This window comes from Canis lupus, chromosome 15 (genome assembly GCF_048164855.1).
Source record: "Canis lupus baileyi chromosome 15, mCanLup2.hap1, whole genome shotgun sequence".
Taxonomy (NCBI): domain Eukaryota; kingdom Metazoa; phylum Chordata; class Mammalia; order Carnivora; family Canidae; genus Canis; species Canis lupus.
In genome coordinates this window covers 56,940,849-56,962,294 of record NC_132852.1, presented here as the reverse complement: position 1 = coordinate 56,962,294, position 21,446 = coordinate 56,940,849, and the positions used below count along the sequence as shown (strand labels likewise).

Sequence of the window (21,446 nt, the reverse complement as noted above, 5' to 3'; positions counted from 1 at the left end):
GGATTATAACTCGCCTGAAAAAGCATATTCCTAAAACACACTGTATTTCTACAAATTTCTTAGACTGTATAGAAAGTAGGTGATTTAAAAATTTCTATTGGGGGATCCCTGGGTGGCTCAGCGGTTTAGCACCGCCTTCAACCCAGGGTGTGATCCTGGAGACCCAGGATCGAGTCCCACGTCGGGCTCCCTGCCTGGAGCCTGCTTCTCCCTCTGCCTGTGTCTCTGCCTCTCTCTCTCCCTCTGTCTCTCTCATGAATAAATAAATAAAATCTTTAAAAAATAAATAAATAAAATTTTCTATTGAATTAGCTTTACTGTTAGTGTCAGTTAACATACTGTGCATTATTGACATCACGTACATATGCATGGCACAACATTATTTTCAAAGCACTGTTATATGACACATGCAAAGAAAGCACTGTGCAAACCATAAAAAATACTGGATTGTTCCCATTTAGAAGCTGAGAATTCTGAGTCTTAAAGATATTATGTGAATTTATTAAAAATCACAAGCTAGGAAGCGCCTGGACCAGGGACTAAAATCAAATAATTTTAATTTCTGATGCAGAACTCTTTCCTCCACATATTATGGATTCCCTGGAAGGCTGTTGAGATTGGTAGCTCATTAGCCCCTACTCAAAATGGCCTCACTAAGCTGTGATTTTGGAGGACTTGCACATTTTCCCATAATATTCCTGTTCCTCCCAGGGGGAGGAAGTTGTCAGTTACTTTTCTCTTTTTGTCACTGTGGCTTTTTATAGTAGTTCCCCATTATCCTTCCTTTTAAATTCCTGCTACCAATTTGCTGTTGGCTTGAAATCCAATCATTAAATGTTTAAAATAAAAAATCTGCTGGCTATGAGAGACCATCTAAAAGTAAATCATGTGAGCTTGCATTTTATAGGAGACTTTTGGTTGCTCTTTATAATTTTTTTTCTGACTGTGAAATTAACCCACGCTCATTATTTAAAAAATAACACAATGTAGGAAGTTTTAACCACGAAGACTGAATACATCATCATTAATCTCAGCAGGTAGATAACAGCTCAATATTTTAGAGCATTTTCTACTGTATATGCCTTAATATTATTACTATTAGTGTGATTATCATTAATGTTATTACTTTTAGAAAATGGAACAGCTTGTATCTTGCTTTTTTCACTTAGCATTTAAATTGGAATATTTTCCTATGTAAATAAATAATTTTCAAACACATGAATTTTGATTTCCATATAAGCATTGTGATGTGAATATGCCATGGTTTATTTCGCTATTCTCCTTTGTTCTGCATATTGTTGCTATTGCTTTCATTTGGGGCTATAATTCTATGAAAATCACTTTTGCCTAATCAAAACTCTAACTTGGATTTCTGGTTATGAGTTCAAGGTCTAAGTTTATGAAAAATACAGGCAATAGTTAAATAACAGCCAAATTCTTTTTTCAGCCGTTATATAAATTTATACTCCCACCAAAAGTAAATGAACTTTAATTATTTTTAATTACTTACTCTAGCTCTGATAATGCTTTTTCTTGCTCATTCCAGGTTGGCTGGTTGTGTTCCAAACATTTGAGGTTGAAATCAGAGGTCACTAAAAATGTGAGGTGTTGCTATAATCAGAATACAAGGTTTTCATCCCACAGTTAGAAGTTTTTATTACCCTTAAAATTCAATTTTATTTTTAATAATTAGAAATGATATTACTGAATCTCACAAATCCACAAAAGGCCTTGTGCTCTGAGCTGCCTTTACAGCATTTGGGGACTGGCACACAGAGCTATCTGTATTCTTTCTTACTCCCCTCTTCAGATTTGTACATAATTCCTAAACAGCTGTGTGATATTAAATGACAATCTGTAACTCTGCTGTAGTGTAAAGTTAATTTGTCCATACTGTTAGTAAATCTGTTGGAAGAAAACAAGAAGACTATCGTAAAGCATAACCATTTTCAGGATATAAAAAGGGAAAAAAACCTTTTAAAAAGTTAAGAAACAGGACGCCTGCGTAGCTCAGTGGTTGAGTGTCTGCCTTTAGCCCAGGGCATGGCCCCAGGGTCCTGAGATGGAGTCCCACATTGGGCTCCCTGCAGAGTCTGCTTCTCCCTCTGCCTATCTGTCTGCCTCTTTCTCTGTGTCTCTCATGAATAAATAAATAAAATCTTTTTAAAAAATTTTTAAAAACATGCAAAATATATATTAAAATCCATCTTAGTCTATTTGGGCTGCTACAACAAAATACCAAAGACTGGGCGGCCTATAAAATAGCCAAAATTTACCTCTCACAATTCTGGAGCCTGGGAAGTCCAAGATCACAGTGTCAGCAGGCAGCATCCTGATGAAGGATCTCTTCATCGTTGTACACAGTCGACTTCTTGCTGTGGCTTCCTGTGATGAAAGGAGCTAGGGAACTCTCCCAGGCTTCTTTTGTAAGGGTCTTAGTCTCATTCATGAAGGCCCTGCCCTCCTGACCTAATCACTTCGAGAGGCCCCATCTACTAAAACTGTCACCTTGGGAGTGGGCTTTCCAGTACGAATTTTGGAGCAATGCAAACATTCAGAACACAGCAGAATCTAATTTTATGTAACAATAGCACATAGTAACCATGGAGTTAGGGAGACCCCAAAATTCTTATTTATTAGATGGTATTAATAAGGTAGGATCCCTTTACAGTTCAGGCTCTAGAAAGAGGTCACAAACCTCAAGACCATTCACTTAAAGTAAGTGTGTTTCCACAGTGGGTATGTGACACCCCACTGGCTTTCATGATGATCCCCTCTCTATGGACTCATACTATCATCTCTACTATTTAAGCTTCTGGCCCACTTATATCAAATGAACATAATGGACCCTAAAATTGAGAAGACCAGTGTTCATGGACTATGACCAGTGGTTTTAATGGATGATCAGGAACTTAGAAGGAATAGGAATGGGAAATTGGTGACAAATTTGGGGAAGATGTATCTTATCAGACCTGCCTAATTGGGCAAATACATGAAGATATCCTATAGATACAAGTCAGCCTCTTTCTCCAAAGAACCTTCCACTGTCCAGATAATGAATTGTCCTATCCACTTAATTATTAAAACCATCCTCTGCTGAAGGATGCCTTTGATGAGCACTTATAATGGGACACAGACATGGAGATTATGCATAATGGAGTTGGACTCACCAAGGTTGATCCAACTACACCTGCTTTGGGAGTGCCCAATCTGCCAGCAGCAAAGCCCCTGAGACTAACACTGAGACCCAGAATAACACCCTTCTCCAGGATGATCAGCCAGCCTTTTTGTGGCAAGTTGATTATATTGGACTGTTTCCATCATGGAAGGAACAGCATTTTGTCCTTATTGGAGCAAACTCCCTGGATACAGACTTGCCTTCCCACACACAATTCTTCTGCCGAAACTACCACCCATGAACTTACAGAGTGCCTTATCCACCATCATAGTATTCCACACAGCATTGCACGGACCAAAGAAATGGGACAGCAAAAGAAATGGGACAGTGGGCCATGCTCATGCTCACTGACCTTATCATGTTCCTCACCATCCTAAAGCAGCCCAGCTTGATATGACAGTGGCATGGCTTTCTGAAGACCAGTCACAGAGCCAGCTAGGTGGCAATACCTGGTAGAGCTGGGGCAAGGTTGTCCAGGAGGCTATATATGCTCTGAATCAGCATCTGATATACAGTGCTATTTCTTGGATAGCCAGGATTCAGGAATCCAGGAATCAAGGCGTGAAAATGAGAGTGACACCATTTACAGGTACCCCTAGAAACCCACTAGCAAAATTTTTGTTCCCTGTTCTCATACATTTTATAATCTGTTGGCCTAGAGATTCTAACTCCACTGGGAGGAATGTTTTCAGTAGAAAACACAACGATGAGCCCATTGAACTGGTAGTTAGCACAGCCACATGGCCACCTTAGGCCTCTTGTGCCTCTGAATCAACAAGTTAAAAAGGAATTACGGTGTCGGCTAGGGTGATTGATCCTGACTACCAAGGAAAACTGGACTACTCTTCTATAATAGAGGTATAGAAGACTACGTCTGGAATACAGGAGATCCTGTTGGGCATTGCTTAGTATGAGCATGCCTTGTAATTGAAGTCAAAGGAAAACTACAACAACTCAATCCACGTAGGACTTCTAATGGCCCAGACTCTTCAAGAATGAAGGTTTGAGCCAAACCATCAAGTAAAAAGTCAAGATCAACTGAAGTTCTTGCTTAAGGTGAAGGGACTATGGAATGGGTAGTAGAAGGCTGTAATTATAAATACCAGTAGAACCATGTTAGCAATTACAGAAATAATGATGAATAATTAAATACTTCCCCTTATTTTGTAATTATTATGTGTATATATATATATATATATATATGAGAGAGAGAGAGCATGCAACTGTAACATACATTAAACGAATACTCTCTTTTCTTCCCTCTCTTATTCCTTTATTATGTAACATAAAATGTATTGACTTTATGTATTTAAGTGTTGTTAATTTAACATTATAGTATGTGAGTTATGAGGTTATCAGGAGAAGAATACATATCCCTCAAGGACTTTATCTCCTCTTCTGAGAAAGAGATTAGGCATTTTTGGTTGTAAGCAGGATAGTCTATCATGTTAGGTAGAAGTATGACTTGCTACTGTCTTTATTTGGAGATTAAGTGTGGTTTAAGGAGATGGGTGCCAAGGTGACGAGGGGTAGACCTATGATGACTAATTTTATGTGTCAAACTGACTGAGCTAAGGGATGACCAGACAGCCAGTAAAACATTATTTCTAGGTGTGTCTGTGAGGGTGTCTCTAGAAGAGATTATCATTTGAGCCAGGAGCCTGAGGAAAGAAGATTGCTCTCACCAGTGCTAGTGTACCCCAACAATCCTTTCAGAGCCTGAATAGAGCAAAAAGGTAGAGGTAGGTCGAATCCATTCTTCCTGCTAGAGCTGATACACCCAGCTTCTCCTGCCATCAGACTTCTGTGTTCTTTGTTCTCTGGCTTTTGGATTCAGACTGAGAATTATACCACCAGCCCCCCAATTCTTAGGCTTTCAGACTCAGACTGAATTGCACCACCGGTTTTCCTTGTTTTCCAGCTTGCAGACAGCAGAACTGTGGGACTTCTTGGCCTCTGTAACCTTGTGAGCCAGTTCCTATAATAAATGTCCTGTACATCTATATCTATCTATATCAATATTGATCTATCTTCAATTGGTTCCATTTCCCCAGAGAGTTCCTTAATCCTGATTAAATGGGTAGAAAGGCCATTTACACAGTATTAATCCCTTTCTTTATACCATACCCAATAACCGGTTATTGTACTTGTGTATATTAAAGCCTAGCTTTACATTCAAATTACTGCTATGGCAAACATAAGTAATTAGGGAAAGTGCCACCTCAAACTGGAGATATTTATTTCCTCTTAGAGGATCCTTTTCCCTAGGATGAGACAAATCTGGCTCCATGTGTAACGAGGCCTTTCCTCTTATGGTCTAGTCTAGACTCATCATTTGTTTTATTGGAACTACATTGCCAAGTGAAACCAGGAAGAAATAGTAAGAAACTATCAAAACAAAACAACTTCTCATTCTTAAGATCTATAAATTATAAGTCATATATTGTTAAGCACATTTCTATTTTACACTTTCGCATATATACTTTTCTTTCTCTATGAAGGGATTATTTTCCCTTATCTTTCTCTTCTTTCTGATCTTGTATGCATTTTCTTGCACCTCATAAAAGCATATTCAATTCCTAGCCCTGTAACATCCCTATGGTTAAAGTGGAGAACCTTAGAATTTCTCACTTATTTTTGCTGACTTACAAATAAATATAGCACTTTTCTATGGAACATTATGAAGTGAAGAAATCTTAAACTAATGTCTTTTTCTTTTTTTAATTTTAATTTAAATTCAATTTGTTTAACATATAGTGTCCTATTTGTTTAAGAGGTAGAGTTTAGTGATTTATCAGTTGCTTGTAACGCCCAGCACTTATTACATCACGTGCCCTCCTTAATGCCCATGTCCCAGTTACCCCATCCCCTCACCCCATCTCCCCTCCAGCAACCCTCAGTTTCTTCCCTACAGTTAGGTGTCTCCTATGGTTTGCTTCTCTCTCCGTTTTTATCTTATTTTATTTTTTTCCCTCCCTTCCCCTATGTTCAACCATTTTATTTCTTAAATTCCACATAAGAGTGAAATCATATGGCATTGTCTTTCTCAGATCGACTTACTTTGCTTAGCATAATACCTTCTAGTTCCTTAATGTCTTTTTCATACTTGCCTTAAGTGAGACCAGGCTGTGCGTGTGTGTGTGTGTGTGTGTGTGTGTGTGTGTGTCACATGCACATACTTTGCCAGAGGTCAGAACCTCTGCACTGAAGCCTCAGATCTCTTGAAGGCTCCTCTTGGGTCCCCAGTTAAGTACACCAAGTACCCCCTTATAACAAGACTCTAGTATTCCAAGACAGCCTGCAATCATTATAACAATGTTATAAATGGAATTGTTAATGAGTGAATGCTACTCCTAGCTTTACCTGGCTCAAATTATAAAGATTGACTAGTTGGGGAATTTTTGTTTATTTAAGCTAAAAAAAAAAAAAAAAAAAAAAGGAAGAACAAAAGGCTATGATATTTTGACAGCCTTTGCTATTTTTCCCTTGACAAATGTGTGGCAGCTTTCAATCTGATCCAAGTACTTTTGTTTTTATTCTCAACCTCATCTCTAAAAATGATTACTGTATTTTGCTATTGGTCTTACTCTGACTAATTTTTATACAGCATATTGATTTCTAATTTTGTTGCTGGCAGTTCATCATTCACTTGTAAGACACATCATTCTTTCTGTGAATTGAAGTTTCATATGATCCATCTTGATCCTTTATTCTAAGCAATGTTATCTCCTTTCTTTATACCTCAGGCCTTTTTCCCTCCCTAAAGAGTTATCTTGTTTAAAAATGCATGTTCCTTCATGGGTTTTTTTGTTAATGAGGTATTAAACTTTATTACCACGCACACAAGGGGATTGAATTTGAAGCTTTATTTTTGAGAAAGTAGGAACAAGTTATCACCTAACTTTAATGATGCGCTAGTAATATAAGGTGTGTACTCAGAAGCCCCGAAGCCATGAGGAAGCCAAAATCAGAGCCCTTTGTTCCTCTTTCGTGCAATTTTCTTTCCTAGAACCACTTATGGATTGATATGAGCACCCTGACATCTGTCTCTCTTGAATGAGAAGCACAGGAAGATGAGAAATATATTGAACCAAATCCAGAAGAAGCAGAAGCAGAATCACAGAACCATCTACACACTCCACCAGCATTTGTACCAGGGAAGCATCCTTTACAGTTCTTTTTTAGTTTATCTTTAGGCGAAAGAAGCTCTGATTGTCAGCTGGCTCTTCTGGGCCACAAGAAGGCCTCCCTCTGGGCATGGTGGGGAGGGAGAGGAGAGAACCAAGAACTTCCACTTCTTAAGGAATACTTCTAAACTCCTGGTGGAGCTGGCTCAGCAGTATCTGCAGACCTCCTTACCCACACTCCCCCTGCCTTTACAGCCATTCTGCACATCACTCCCACACTAATCTTCTAAAGTAGAGCTTTTATCATGTCACTCCCCTGCTCAGGCTGGAGTGGATGAGAATAATAGTATTAATGCCTCACATTAGCATAGAGTCTTTCCATTTACCAAGTGCTCTCACATATGTTATTTCATTTCCTCCTAACAGCAATCTCTGAGTACTTATTAGATCAAATCCAAACTCCTTATCCATAGCACGGTCTTAACACTTGCTTGACTAGTTAGCTGTCTTCCTCTGACTTTTCCCGAAAAAAGTCTTCAGCCTCTCATTCTCTCTTGCACAGCATTTATTTTCACCTTCAAGAGCTGCCATTCATATATCCCTCTTCCCTCTGCCTGAAAATGCTCCAGCCTCCTTTTGCTTCCCTATGAAAGCCAGGAGGAAATGCCACCAGCCCCGGGAAATCCTGGTGTCTGAAGACAGTCTGAGGACAATCCCACCCTTGCTGGCCTCACTTTATCCAGTTTGTACATGGACATATTATGCAATTCCTTCCAGGTCCCGAGGAATGACTCATTGTTAGTGAACCTGTGTTTGGCATATCAGGCTTCTGACCCTCATCTACATGTCATGCTATTTTTTTTTGGGGGGGGGGGCTCAGTTTGCTTGCAGATGCAAATTAGGCAATGATTATACCCACCTACTCTACCCTCAACCACCTTATATGGCTCTGAAATGTTCCTATCAGAATCCCATCATTAGAAAAACTATGGCATATCCATTAACAGAAAATTCTGTAGAGGTTTTTTTTTTTTTTTTTTCAGTTTACTTTGTATTAACTTCACTTTCTTTTTGGGAAGACTTTAAAATTATCTACATGACATAATCTATTCTCTTAAACCTGAAAGACTAATGTGGGTAGGAGTAAGTAATGCAGACTTTCTTAACCTCTGTAGCCTTCAAAGTCCTCATAAAGGTGCTCCGTTTCTTAGTCTCTCTGACAGCTGGATGGTAGGTCAGGTGCAAACCAAAGCCAAGACTTTTTTTTCTCTATAAAATTTTAGCCACAATATTAACTCCTGAGACCTTTATGAAATGATCTGTAATAGGATTGTACTTTTCTCTGATTTTTTAAAATCAAGTATTAAAACTTCATGAAAATAGATGTCTAAGGGCCCAAAGTTAAAAAGTACTCTTCATCTTAGCCTTTCTGTATGGAAAAAGCTTTTCCTTTTTTTCCTTTTTTTTTTCTTTTTTGTCATTCTCTTTACCACTCAATTTATCCCTCTTTTTTTCCTCTCCCCTTTGCTCTCCTTCTTTCTTCCTTTCTCCCTGTTCTCTCTTGCTTTTCCCCCTTCCCTCCTTCCTTCTCTTTCTTTCCTCACTCTTCCTTTTCTTCTTCATTCTAATTTATTAATTTCAGTAATTATCAATTGGCCATAATTTAAACAAATATCAAGTCTGAACAGAAAAGTTCCCAAGAATAAAGTATAAGGTCTATTTTTTCTTTTTCTTTTAAAGAAACTTATCTATCATCTATCTATCAATGTATTATCTATCCATTGATCTATCTCTATACCCAACATGGGGCTCTAACTCATGACCCTGAGATCAAGAATTGAATGCTCTACTGACTGAGCCAGCTAGGTACCCTGAAAGTCTATTTTTTCACCCAGATTCCCCTATTTATCAACAAACCCAAGCAGAAAGGCCATTATTGGCAAATGGCCACAAATGGCAATCACCTGGCAAGGAAGAAGACTACTTGTCGATGTGTCTATTTCCTCGACCACTGTGGCCTCCTGTTTACTTCCAGTCACTGCGCTTATGTTATCATCTCTGATCATCATCCTGATTTGTTCCCTTCAACTTTACTAGCAGAACTATTTCATTGACCATCATTCAGCATAGGATCTTTTCTTTCAGCACCTACCATCCTAACATAGCAGAGGACAAACAGCAAACAATTATCATTACACAAACAAAAATCTAGCCTAGCCTTAAGCCATGGAAACTGATAACTCCACTCCTCCATTTCTTTTCTTCATCCTAATTTCTATGGTTCCCTTTACACTCAAACAATAAGAATATCCACATTTGTTCTAACCCATTTCATTAGATATAAGCCGCTCACTTTCAGCTATGCCTCTACTGGGTCTTACCTTCTGTTCAAACTTTAGTGTGACCTAAACCTGAACCCCAGAGGCTATTGAACCCCCTCATCACCAAGCCCTTCCCAGACTGAGGATACTGACTTATGCATTTACCATAAAAATTTAGCATTAGAAAGTCAAGATGCACCCAACGGGATTGCTTGAGCACTGAGCCCCACTATATAACCATAGCCCAATTGCCTCTTCATAATCAGGGTCCAACTTGTGACTCTTTCCTTGTCTTATATTCCCTTGACACTCTGAATGGCACAAGTGGAGTTGAAGGAAATGTGGTGCCACTTCCTTCTGGCTTTTCTGGTTTATGGTGAAAAATCATCAGTGATTCTAATTATTTTTCTCTTGCAGCTTTCAATAGTTTGGTCAAATGTCTTTTCATATTTTTGTCCATTTTCTAATTGGATTTTTTTGTTTACTGTTAAGTTTTGAGAGGTCTTTATTCTAAATTTTTTTCTTTGTTTCTAGTTTTCAGAAGTTTGACTATGATGTGTATTGGTGTGGATTACTTTGAGTTTATTCTATTGGGATTTACTCAGCTCTTGAATCATTACATTCATGTCTTTTGATAAATTTGAGATATTTTTCAGCCATTATTTTGAGTATTTTTCAACTCTTCTTCTAGATGCTGATGACATAAATGTGAGAATTTTTCTTTTTATATTCCCACAGGTTCCAAAGGATCTGTTCTTTTCTCTTTTAAAATCTATTTTCTCAGCCGTTCAGATTGCATAATTTCTATTACAGTATGTTTTTCTTCTGTCCCTTCCATTCTGCTTCTGAGCCATCCACTGAGTTTTTATACCAGTTATTTTATTTTTCAGTTATAAAATTTTCATTTGTTTATTTTTGTATCTTCTACTTTTTTTTTTTTTTTACCGTTTTCTGTCTCTTTGGCAACACTTTATTTTCATTTGTTTAAGGCATGTTTCTAATTGCTTGCTGAAGCATCTTGTAATGACTACTTTAAATTCTTTCTCAGATAAATTTAATATCCCTGTCACCTCAGTGTTGATGTCTCTTGTCTATCTTTTTTCCACTCAAGCTGAGATGTTCCTGGTTCTTGGTATGCTGAGTAATTTTAAACAGCTATCTGAATATCTTGTGTGTTACATTATGAGACCCCAGTACTTACTTAAACCTTCTGTTTTTACCTGGCTTCTTCTGACCCTGCTCCTGTAGGAGGGGTCATGCCATCTCCTTACTGCCAGATGGGGGTAGAAGTTCAGGTTTCCCCCCTGGCCTCCACTGACATTACAGGAGCATGAATATGGTGGGAGGAGGGCCTTAACATTAGGCTGGGGTAATAGTGAAAGTCTGGACTCCCCTACTAAACTTTCCTTCTCTGTCACTAACCTAGAGGGTAAGAGAAGGGGTGCCTCATTCTGCTGGATTAAGTGTGTGGCAGCCTCAGAAAGGTTTCTGACCATGGATGAGGCAATTCCCTGACTCTTAATAGTGGAACACAGATTTCTAAATATTTATAAATTTAACACAATCCATTTCTTTCTGAAGATTATTAACTTCTACAAATTTATACTCCTCAGCCAATTTTTAACTATCTCCATCTTCTAAATAAGCTGTGTGATTTCTTTCAATAAGTCCATGTAGATGAAAAAAATGACCAGAAAATTTAAAAATATATATATGTTATGAAGATGATGACTCTTCCCTGGCATAAATGTCAGTATCTAGAAATAGCCTTAATGAGTCAGCATTTTTTCTCAGGAAAGACAACAATGGAGGCATGAGTGGATAAATAACTATGATGATAGTATTTATGCAGTTGCTTACTAATCATTAAATTATCTATTTTTATTTAAAATTACCCTTGTTTATCATTTGAGATAAAAATAATACCCCCATGATAAGGCCACAAATTTAAAGGTATGAAAATATTCTTTATCCCATTTGCTAAAATATTAAGAGCATGTATCCCACATACGACAGACTCAAACTGCCACATCAAGTCATTGAAAAAATAATCTAAGCACTATAATGTATGCTGGAAAGTGTGAACTTACTAAATACCAATAAGAGGATCTGAATTCCAGTCTCCATTTTCCTGTAAGAAGTGTAATGACTTTGCTAAAACTGTTTCTTGATCTGCAAAAAGAAGAGCAAGAGCTTGGATTAAGGGAGTCAATGCCTGATACAACTCTAATATTTCATACATTAGAGTAAGGATAAAATGATTACATTTAAATATGTCAGTGGAGCTTCGTTGCAACTATGTAACCGAGGTATGTAGAATTAGACATTGTTTTAGAATAATGAAATGTTTTATATTATAGGAGTGAGGAGTCATTTGCTTCACTCTTTTATCAGTTTCTCTAGTTAATATATCAGGGCTCTCTAGAGAAACAACAATAGGTGATAGATAGATAATAGATAGATATAGATAGATGATAGATAGATAGATAGATAGATAGATAGATAGATAGATAGATGATAGATAGAATTGGCTTACATGATTGTGGAGACTGGCAAGTCCAAAATCCATACGGCAGGCAGGTGGCTGTTGGAATAAAAGTTCAGATAGGGTTTCCATGTTACAGTATCGAGGCAGAAATGCTTCTTCTCTCAGAAATTTCAGTAGCTGCTCTTAAAGCTTTCAGCTGATTAGATAAGGCTCACCTGCATTACCCAGGGTAATCTTTTCATTTTAAGTCAAGTGATTGTAAATGTTAATCTCTTCTACCTTCACAGCAATATCTGTGCTAGTGTTTGACCAAAGAACTGGCCCCATAGTCTAGCCAAGTTGACACATCAAATTAACCATCACAGTGATGATATGTACTAACGATAGTACCTGTTATGTAGTACCTAAAATGCCTCAAATTATTCTTGGTGCTTTGAATGAGTAGTCTTATGTAATTCTCAATGTAATCTCATGAACTACCTTGTTATTTTCACTTGAGACATGAGGAAACTGACTCTCAAAATAATTTTGCCCAATGTCATAAAGCCAATATAAATGATACAGTCAGGATTGAAATTTAGGCTTACTTGACTTAAAAAATGTGACAAAGTGAACACTGGAAAGAGAAGTCAGAAAGTTCAGATTTGGATAATTTCTTTCCCAGTAGCTCACTTTTGAACTTGAGGCATGTAATGGCATTCTTTTCTGCTTATCTATAATGAAGAGATAGAATTGGGCATTCTCTAAAAATATTCTGTGATTCTTTTTTGATACTGTACACATTTTACCTGCTTTTCTTTTCAAATACATTATTATCCTTTAAAGGGTCGACATTTCATTGGAGTTTGGGTCGGGTCATTCTTGAGCTGCATAATGAACATCTTGTGCTAGTTGATTATTCAATTACAACAGAGAAGAGACAAACCATTATAAGAAATTATGAATCTACACATCAGAAGGAAATCCTGTGATTTTGTTTTGCCCATCAGCCTTTCCATCTGTACTTCTGTTATAATGAAACAAAATATAATTTAATGAATAGGGAGCCACGTGAACCGAAGAAAACAGTAAGGATGGCTGATGCCAGATGGTGAATTTTGCAGAGTTTCACTCAACACTTTTTTTTTTTCTCCCTAGGTGTCTTGGCCCAGTATCTACTTACCTCAGTAACAGAAAACAAGTTTTTCACACCATTACGTCCTGCTGAGCCAATGCAGTTATGAAAGAGCAGGCTGGATTCTTTTTGTCCCATACATCAACTACAACACCATCGGCTAAGTTCCATCTGCAGAATCTTTATTACTGCTGATGATGTCAGAGGAAAGGAACATAGCTTGATTAATAGATTGCAGGTGGAATTTACAACACTGGCAGGTGAAAATGATCTTTTGATTTATAAACTCAGAACATTCAATTTAAAAGTCACTGAGAGTGAATAAATATGTTCAAAACCCACCAGATCACTTTAGAAATCAATTCTCTATTTATAATTACAATTTAAATGCCATTAAAAAGCTCCTTTCGTTGCTGTTTTGTATTTTTTTTTAATCTGTTAGAATCATCTGCTTTTCTGGGTGGAATCATTACAGAGAATCCTACCACAAGGACCTACTCTTTGTAGGTTCTTTGTGAGTAACTTATTTCAAGACAATGTAGTGTTGTGTATGTGTACTCTGTAGATCCACAGACTCATAACAGCACACGCATAAAATGTGAAAATCTGAAAGTTAACTACTATCACCGAAAATATGATCAATGACAGGAACATATAATTATTGTTACAATACTCACTTCTTCAGAACTTTTTTTTTTTTTGAGGTTAAACAAAACAGCTTCTGACTTTACCATACTCCTCTAAAGTTTCTTTAATCAGGTAGAGTTGAAATTTTTTTATTGTCTAATGTCAAGATTTATTTCAGGACATCTGAATAAAGCTCATATTTTTTTTTCTTGTGTACAGTAGAGACAGCTAGGGTTAGGCGGTGCACACTTGCTTGGAGTGGAGGTCAGTTGTTTGCACATCTTATTATACCACTACCTTCTAAATAGGCATCCAAATGGAAAGGCACTTGATATGCTTTTTTTGTAAACAGGAAATTGCACAAAGAATAAAAGTGATATTTTTTAAAGAAGAATTCCTGAGTATTGCAATATTAACATGTTATTAAAAGTATGAGAAACACATTGAAAGATATTGGTACGGACTACATTCTTGCCTCATGCTAGCCTAACTTGATTTTCTTTGTTGAGTCTGCAACAACCCTCCCCATCGTTTGAAGTTGGTGGAGATGATTTTTCGTTCATCCTCATTCTTTTGTTCAACTGACATTTTAATATTAATATTTAGGTGCTCAACTTTACCCATAATGGAATGTACATCTGTGTAGTGTCAGAAATACACAATATATATCATAGAGGATCAACTATCAGAAGATATTGAGAAAGCTCAATAGTGGGCAGCCCAGGTGGCTCAGCAGTTTAGCACCGCCTTCAGCCCAGGTCGTGATCCTGGAGTCCCAGAATCGAGTCCCATGTCGGGCTCCCTGCATGGAGCCTGCTTCTCCCTCTGCCTGTGTCTCTGCCTCTGTGTGTGTGTGTGTGTGTGTGTGTGTGTCTCATGAATAAATAAATAAAATTTAAAAAAAGAGCTCAGTAGTAATACCAGCTTCTTTATATTAGGGATAACCTAACCTTCAGGATTCTCTGTATTATTATGTGACATTAATATGTTAATGTCCACATTAATTTTTTTAATGTAGCTCTTGTTTGTGTCCTTGGACTTACTTTAAACAAGCTTTTAACAGCCTAAATCTATAGATACAATCACTGATATCATCTGTCAGAGCTTTAATTATTTTTTCACTATGATTCTCCATGGTTACTCTACACTTAACATATGATGTTTTTTAAGAAAATCCATCCAAAAATATCTAAAATTTGTCTAAGTTACTCTGGTCAATTTATACATCAAAAGTCAATTGGCAATATGCAAATGTGTCTCTCAGTCAACAGACCTAGGTATGAAGGAAATTTAAGTTTATGTTCTCTTTTTTCAATTTAATAACTCAATCCCTTTGAGTTATTAATGACATTATCTTAGTCTTTGGGATGAAGGGTCGGAGGTTTTCCCTGATTTCTGATATCTCAGGTTTTGCCAAGGTTTAGAATGGCTTACATATTGTCAAGGATTTAAGGGACAAGAGGCTAGCTGACCTTTGAGTTATCAATTTGCAAGTCATAAACCATCACCTAAGATGCATGCAGTCTTTGGTGTTATGGCTTAAGTGTCATCACATCCCCAAGTTTATCTGTATTGTCCTCCCACCTTATCTTCTGGAGTTTAATAGTTTTACGTTTTATATTTAGATCCATTATCTATTTTGAGTTGATTTTTATACGTTTATATTTAGGTCTATTATCTGTTTGCAGTACATTTTGTTCATTTTGTGAGGTTTGTGTCTAGTTGTTCCAGGACCAGTTAAAAGACTGCCTTTTCTTCATTACATTATCATTGTCCTTTGCCAAAGATCAGTTGGCTATGTTAAAGATAGGATAAAAGGGATTTCTGCATTGGCTGGAAGGAAGAACTCTGTCCTTAAAGAAAGAGATTTCTTTCAATGTTAAGATTTGACAATTTAATTGACTAATAAGATTGATATTAGTAAGCATTTCTTTAAATTTCATTTGTTTTCAAATATATTATTAAAAGTGGCCAATCCAGTGAAACTAAGCAAGTTTCTGCTTTCTCCAGGGAATATTAACCCAAGGAAACTTGGATTGCAAGTTTTCCTATTTCTCGCTCTTATACACAGCTTCTCAAGGTCTTCTAGTAAAATTCACTTGAGGAGACTAATGGCTATATATTTTCAAGACATCTATAGTGCAGAATTAGCTTCTATAATGCACTATGTACCTTGCTTATAAAATTCAACACTCCAAACTCTACTTCAGATCCTTTGGTGGCCTCTATATTGTCCACTAAAATTATTTCCTAATGGATAAATTCTTTTTTGCCACTAAACTTGTCGAGAGTTAAAAATCTCCTTCAGAGTAAAGAAGAGCTCCAAGAAAGGTATTTCCTAGGTTTTAAATCATTTTGCAAGTTTTACAGTAAAAAAGTAAACATATGAAACAGATAATTATCAAAACAAAACAGTCTAAAAACATTAAGAGTATAGACATCTTGAAAACTCACCTTAACCATAGTCCAGTTGTACAAAGTAGATCTGAAAATAGGAAAAAAAGGGGAAAATGCATGTGTCTCTTCAGCATTTTATATGATTTAATAATACAAAGTGATTCTTATGATTTTTGTAACACCTCATTTTATAAGTGGATGTTTCATCTTAAAACATGGAATCATTTTCCAAGTAAACATGAATACATAGTAAATTCTTTGAGGTACTAAGCATCTTGGAAGTGTACTTGTCTTTTTTTATTCACTCAAAAAATATCCATTGAAGGTCCAATAGTGTTACTTAGGACATGGGGGGAGGTAGGTTATAGATAACTGTTGATTGAACTGAGTTTACTTCTTCGGGCATTTTTTTCCAATATTTGCTCAACTTAATATACTATTCCATCTATCACTGCTGGCTCGATCCTGAAAGGGTAGCATTTTGGCATTGGCAGCCATGCAATGCTAGATTGGCTACCGTCTGCTCTAGGTTCTTTTTTCTCTTCTAAAGTTTACCAGCATTCAGATAAAGTTATCAGCTTCTGCTTAAACTCTTGTTTGTTCACATTTCAATCATTCCTGATTTGTGTTGAGTCCAGCTTTCTTTTCTGATTGCACATCCACATTTTTTCCACAGGAGAAAAATTACCTTGGAAATTGTTCTGGGTGAATTTTTCAAAAAATATATTAATATTTTGCATTTATAATACTCTATTTTAGAAACCTAAACTTTGTCATTGGGTCATTAGGCACTCCCTTCCCACTGGTCAATATGCCTTTGGCCCATTAAGCTTCAGTTGGATAAGCCAGTGATAACAGTTGAAACTAAACACAACAGTAACTTCCCTGATCATCAATATTTCAGTACAAGGGAAAAAAAGAGCTGTTGCTGCAGTATTCAGCACGGCACTCACTCTGCTAGGCCTGAGATAAGACTTAGCACAATGTCATAAGTAAGTAATGATCAAAGAAAGTCCACACTGCAAGATCCAGTTTGATACACATGAAAGCAAGTGTTGAATACAATGGAAACAGTCAATCACAAAACACAATCCAGAACATCCTGAACTCCTTCAGAATTGTTGAACAAGTTCTAATTTCACAAAACACCCAACGAGATCATCAATATTCAGAATTTAAATATTTCCGATGTAACACACAATATTTAGCACAGAGAATCGATTAACTTCTCATTCAACATATAAATTTATTTTTTTTAATTACAAGGAAAGCCATATCACTAAGAATTTCATTTTAAGTTTAAACATATATTGCAAGAATCACAAATTATGGCAACTCACTTAACAAAAATAAAAAATATTGATTGTTTCATAGACAGCAAACTCTACTTGAATCTATTTGGTGATACTCAAAAAAGAGGAAATCGTCTCTGCTTTCAAAGAATTTATAATCTAGTGCAGGGAAAAAAAAATAACCAGAGCTTAAAATGCAACTAGAAAACATTTATAAAGCATTAAGCCACAGCTAATATAATTAAGCCACAGTTAATATAATATAGCCACAGTTAATATAATTCAGTAATATGAAGCAAGAAAGGAGCAAAAAAGTGGTCAGAGTGGGTAGTGGAACATATAGTTATGGGTTGCAAAGCATTTTGAGATGAAAGATTGTAGCAGTTCCTCTTTATTCATGCAGAACTAGCTGAGTGCAGAAATCAAACTTTTTACCAGCAGGTCACAACACATGCGAGTCAGTTTAGTGGAACTACTAGGCGCTTTCAACGAAAACTCAAGAGCACGGTTTAGCATAGTTCTTGCTCTGAAGAAGCAAAGTTGAGCACTTTGCAAACCAAATAAAAGAATGCTATGGGAGACACATTGTCTCTTGGTGACCTTGATCTTTTTGCTGTCCCTTTCATGACCTGCCTTGCTATATGTCTCCTTTGCCATTTCAGTTGACTATCCAGCTTAGAGTAATATACCCCTTTCTAATTTCTGCTTTGCAGTTCCTGCTTTGAAACATTGAACCACTAACAGACGTCCTTTAGCGTGGCTTCAGGGCATGGAAACTCTTGGGAGAGACTTTTTATTTATTTTTTAAAAATATTTTATTTATTTATTCACGAGAGACACAAAGAGAGAGGCAGAAACATGGGCAGAGAGAGACTCCCTGAGGGGACCCCAATGCAGGACTCAATCCTAGGACCCTGGGACCACACCCTGAGCCAAAGGCAGATGCTCGACCACTGAGCCACTCAGGTGTCCCCAGAGAGTCTTTTCATAACTACAGTCCTGTCAAAGGTTTTGAACTATAACTTGACTAAAGTTTCCTGTAGTACTGATGTAGGCTTCAGAAAGACTCAACAAAGAAGTCTGTGTGTGTGTGTGTGTGTGTGTGTGTGTGTGTGTGTTTTCTGGGCTGTAAGTGGATATAGTATATGTATGAAATGTCTATGAAGAAGTTTCTGGAAGTTATATACAAATGTTAACCTCAGTTGAATGATATCAGAAAGCTTTGAGCTTCTTAGCAAAAATTTACAAATTTTCAAATTTCAAATTTACAAATGAATTTAAATTTGTTCTGTATTTCCTAGCCAAAAATAATAATATAATAATAATAATAATAATAACAAAAAGGTAAATCAACACTAGAATCTATACTTCCTTACTGTATGGTTATTATTACTATTATTTTCTTACAAAATAAACAGTTAATCTATTCTCATCAGGTTATATATCAATATTCTCACAAGGTTAACAAGTAAAATTGCCCTCAAATTTGGGATATGAACAAATTCAGGTTCTGATAGGTAGCCTTATCCGTGTTCCACACATTTTTTTTTTAGATAAAAGCTATTGATCATACTTGATGATTGCTCCTAACCCTGGAATCAAAAAGTCTGAAAAGTAATATTAGAGAGACACCTGGGTGGCTCAGTGGTTGAACATTTGCCTTCGGTTCAGGTCGTGATCCTGGGATCCAAGAGTCCTAGGATCAAGTCCTGCATCGGGTTCCCCATAGGGATCCTGCTTCTCCCTCCCCCTATGTCTCTGCCTCTCTCTCTGTCTCATGAACAAATAAAAAAAATATTTTTTTAAAGAGCAATATTAGAGAAAAAAAAACAGTTACCTTTCAACAAAACATTGCTAGTAATTTTCTTGTTAGGACTTCTTATATTTTTGGTCTTAGTATTACCTTTTTATACATTAACAGTCATGTCCTTATTTGATATATAGAACTATAAAAGTGAGGGCAATGGAGGGAAAGGACATGTGAGAGATGAGGGGGATCGTCTATTTTATGTACCACACTCTTCAGACATTTACTTATGACTACTGGATCTGTATTTCATACTGAACTTTCTTCTTTTAGCAGGAGACTTAAGATTTTCGCATTGGAATATTCACTCACCCTCTTCTTAAAATTCTGTATTCAGAATTGTTTTGTCTAAGTTTACCAACTGAAATATATTCTCATTCTATATTCATCATATAAAGAAAATTGTCTTCACGTTTTAGGATTGTTGAATCATGTTTAGTTATCCTGAATCCTTTTTTAAAAATAGTAGCTTTATTACTTCATTTTTCAAACATTCTTACGATTACATATCGTATATTATCTGAGAAAATAAAACAGTGCAAACAGTACCATGTTCTTTATTTAAAGTGGAAATGAAATTTTCTCCATATAAATCTTATGTAATTCTCATGGTATATCCTATTTCCTTTTTTTGGAATAAAGTTATAAACTACAACATCTTCATTGACAAACTACCTTATCTACAAAAAATAGATTTCACCTTATAATATTTATATGAGAATGAAGTGATGTCACGTATGTCTTGAATAATTTGAAATATGTTAAGCAGTTTTTATAGACTTTCTAGTAATTTTAAATGAATTAAAGGTGCAAATGGATTGTTTTAAGATAACATACAGAAAACTTGGTTAGTAAAAGAAATTGCTGAATATCACAGAGGAGTCAACCCCAAACATAGATATATTATATTATAATAGACATAACCGAGCATTAAAATATTTAGAAGTGTTACTTCTTTTGTCCATTTACAGCAACACTACATTAATCTAGAGTAGGGAAAATCTCACTTAAAAATATTAAACTTTTAACAATACTTACAGGGATAAAATTCTAAAACTCTAGCTACTTGAAATTAGACATTCAAATTAGACAAATTTCACTTAATATCAAAACAATGTTTCATATCACTGAGATTCATTATTGACACCAGAGTATTGTAACATATTTCCAGCTATCTGATCCCAAAAACTCAGTGATGTAAGCAGGGCACACAGATTATAATCTTTCTTTACCTCACCAAAGGGGCTCAGAGTTAATGACTGCATTGCTTTCACAGGACTAGCAGAGGGAAAGGTTGGGAAGGGAACAAAGCTATCAGTAGTCATAGGATTTCCTCAATTTTTGCCTTGGAAGTTTCATTCAATGACACTTATTAATCCTTTAAAAAAATAACTCTTCATACAAAAGGAAAATAATTATGAATACAATATTCCCCTCCACATCTACATGATCTATATTTTCAGAACAAAGAAAATACACGTGGTTTTAAGGTATGCAGCTAGAAGTTCTTGTTTGTTAGTAGGCAGGTCTGCTTATTATCAAATATTTCCAGTTCCAAAATTAGTATTCATGTTTTTATTTCTCTTTGCATTAATCTGAATACTCAGCAAGATTTAATAGTTACTTTCAGCATTCAGTATGGGTTTTTTTCTCTGTGTGTGCTATATTTCTTAAGACACATAATCAGATGAAAGGCTTTGAGATAAAACACAAAAAAAAAGTTGAAGTATTTGCTGCGGTTCTGCTATTGTTGCATTTTAATTCCTATCAAAATCAATTACATTACCGAGCCCCTGGATAGAGAAGTCTGTATCTGCTGATGATTGAAAGGACAGTACACTTATTACATTGATATGGATAAGTCTTCCTTCCTCTCTCTCCAACCCTCACAGCAATCATTAACAATGAAGCCTTCATCACAATGGGCTGTCAGTGCTTTCCCCTCTATTAGAAGAAAAATATACCACCCATCTCCATGGAGAATAGGTAATGTAAGCTGAAAAATGTGGCGACGTGAAGCAAGGCATCACTTCAAGTTATTTTACCTAATTCCATTTGACATCTGGAAGAAAGTAATATTCATTTTATCTTACTA

General features: G+C 36.2%; 2 long non-coding RNA genes across 3 annotated transcripts in view; both read right to left on the bottom strand.

The window, feature by feature from the left end:
- LOC140605306 (uncharacterized) overlaps positions 1–3,632 on the bottom strand; it is a 56,615-nt gene extending 52,983 nt beyond the window's left edge. The window contains exons 1-2 of one of the 2 annotated variants that reach the window (XR_012008010.1): positions 2,277–3,632; positions 1,511–1,611 (exon numbers count right to left, since the gene is read on the bottom strand). This is a non-coding gene — a long non-coding RNA (uncharacterized lncRNA). The remainder of the gene's footprint in view (positions 1–1,510; positions 1,612–2,276) is intronic. The other variant, XR_012008011.1, reaches the window with a different exon arrangement.
- Positions 3,633–11,425: 7,793 nt separating this feature from the next.
- On the bottom strand, positions 11,426–21,235 carry LOC140605307 (uncharacterized). The gene is made up of 5 exons (XR_012008012.1): positions 21,138–21,235; positions 16,310–16,340; positions 13,277–13,419; positions 12,163–12,210; positions 11,426–11,798 (listed from the first exon to the last, which is right to left on the bottom strand). It is a non-coding gene; the product is annotated as an uncharacterized lncRNA (long non-coding RNA).
- Positions 21,236–21,446: the final 211 nt, after the last annotated feature.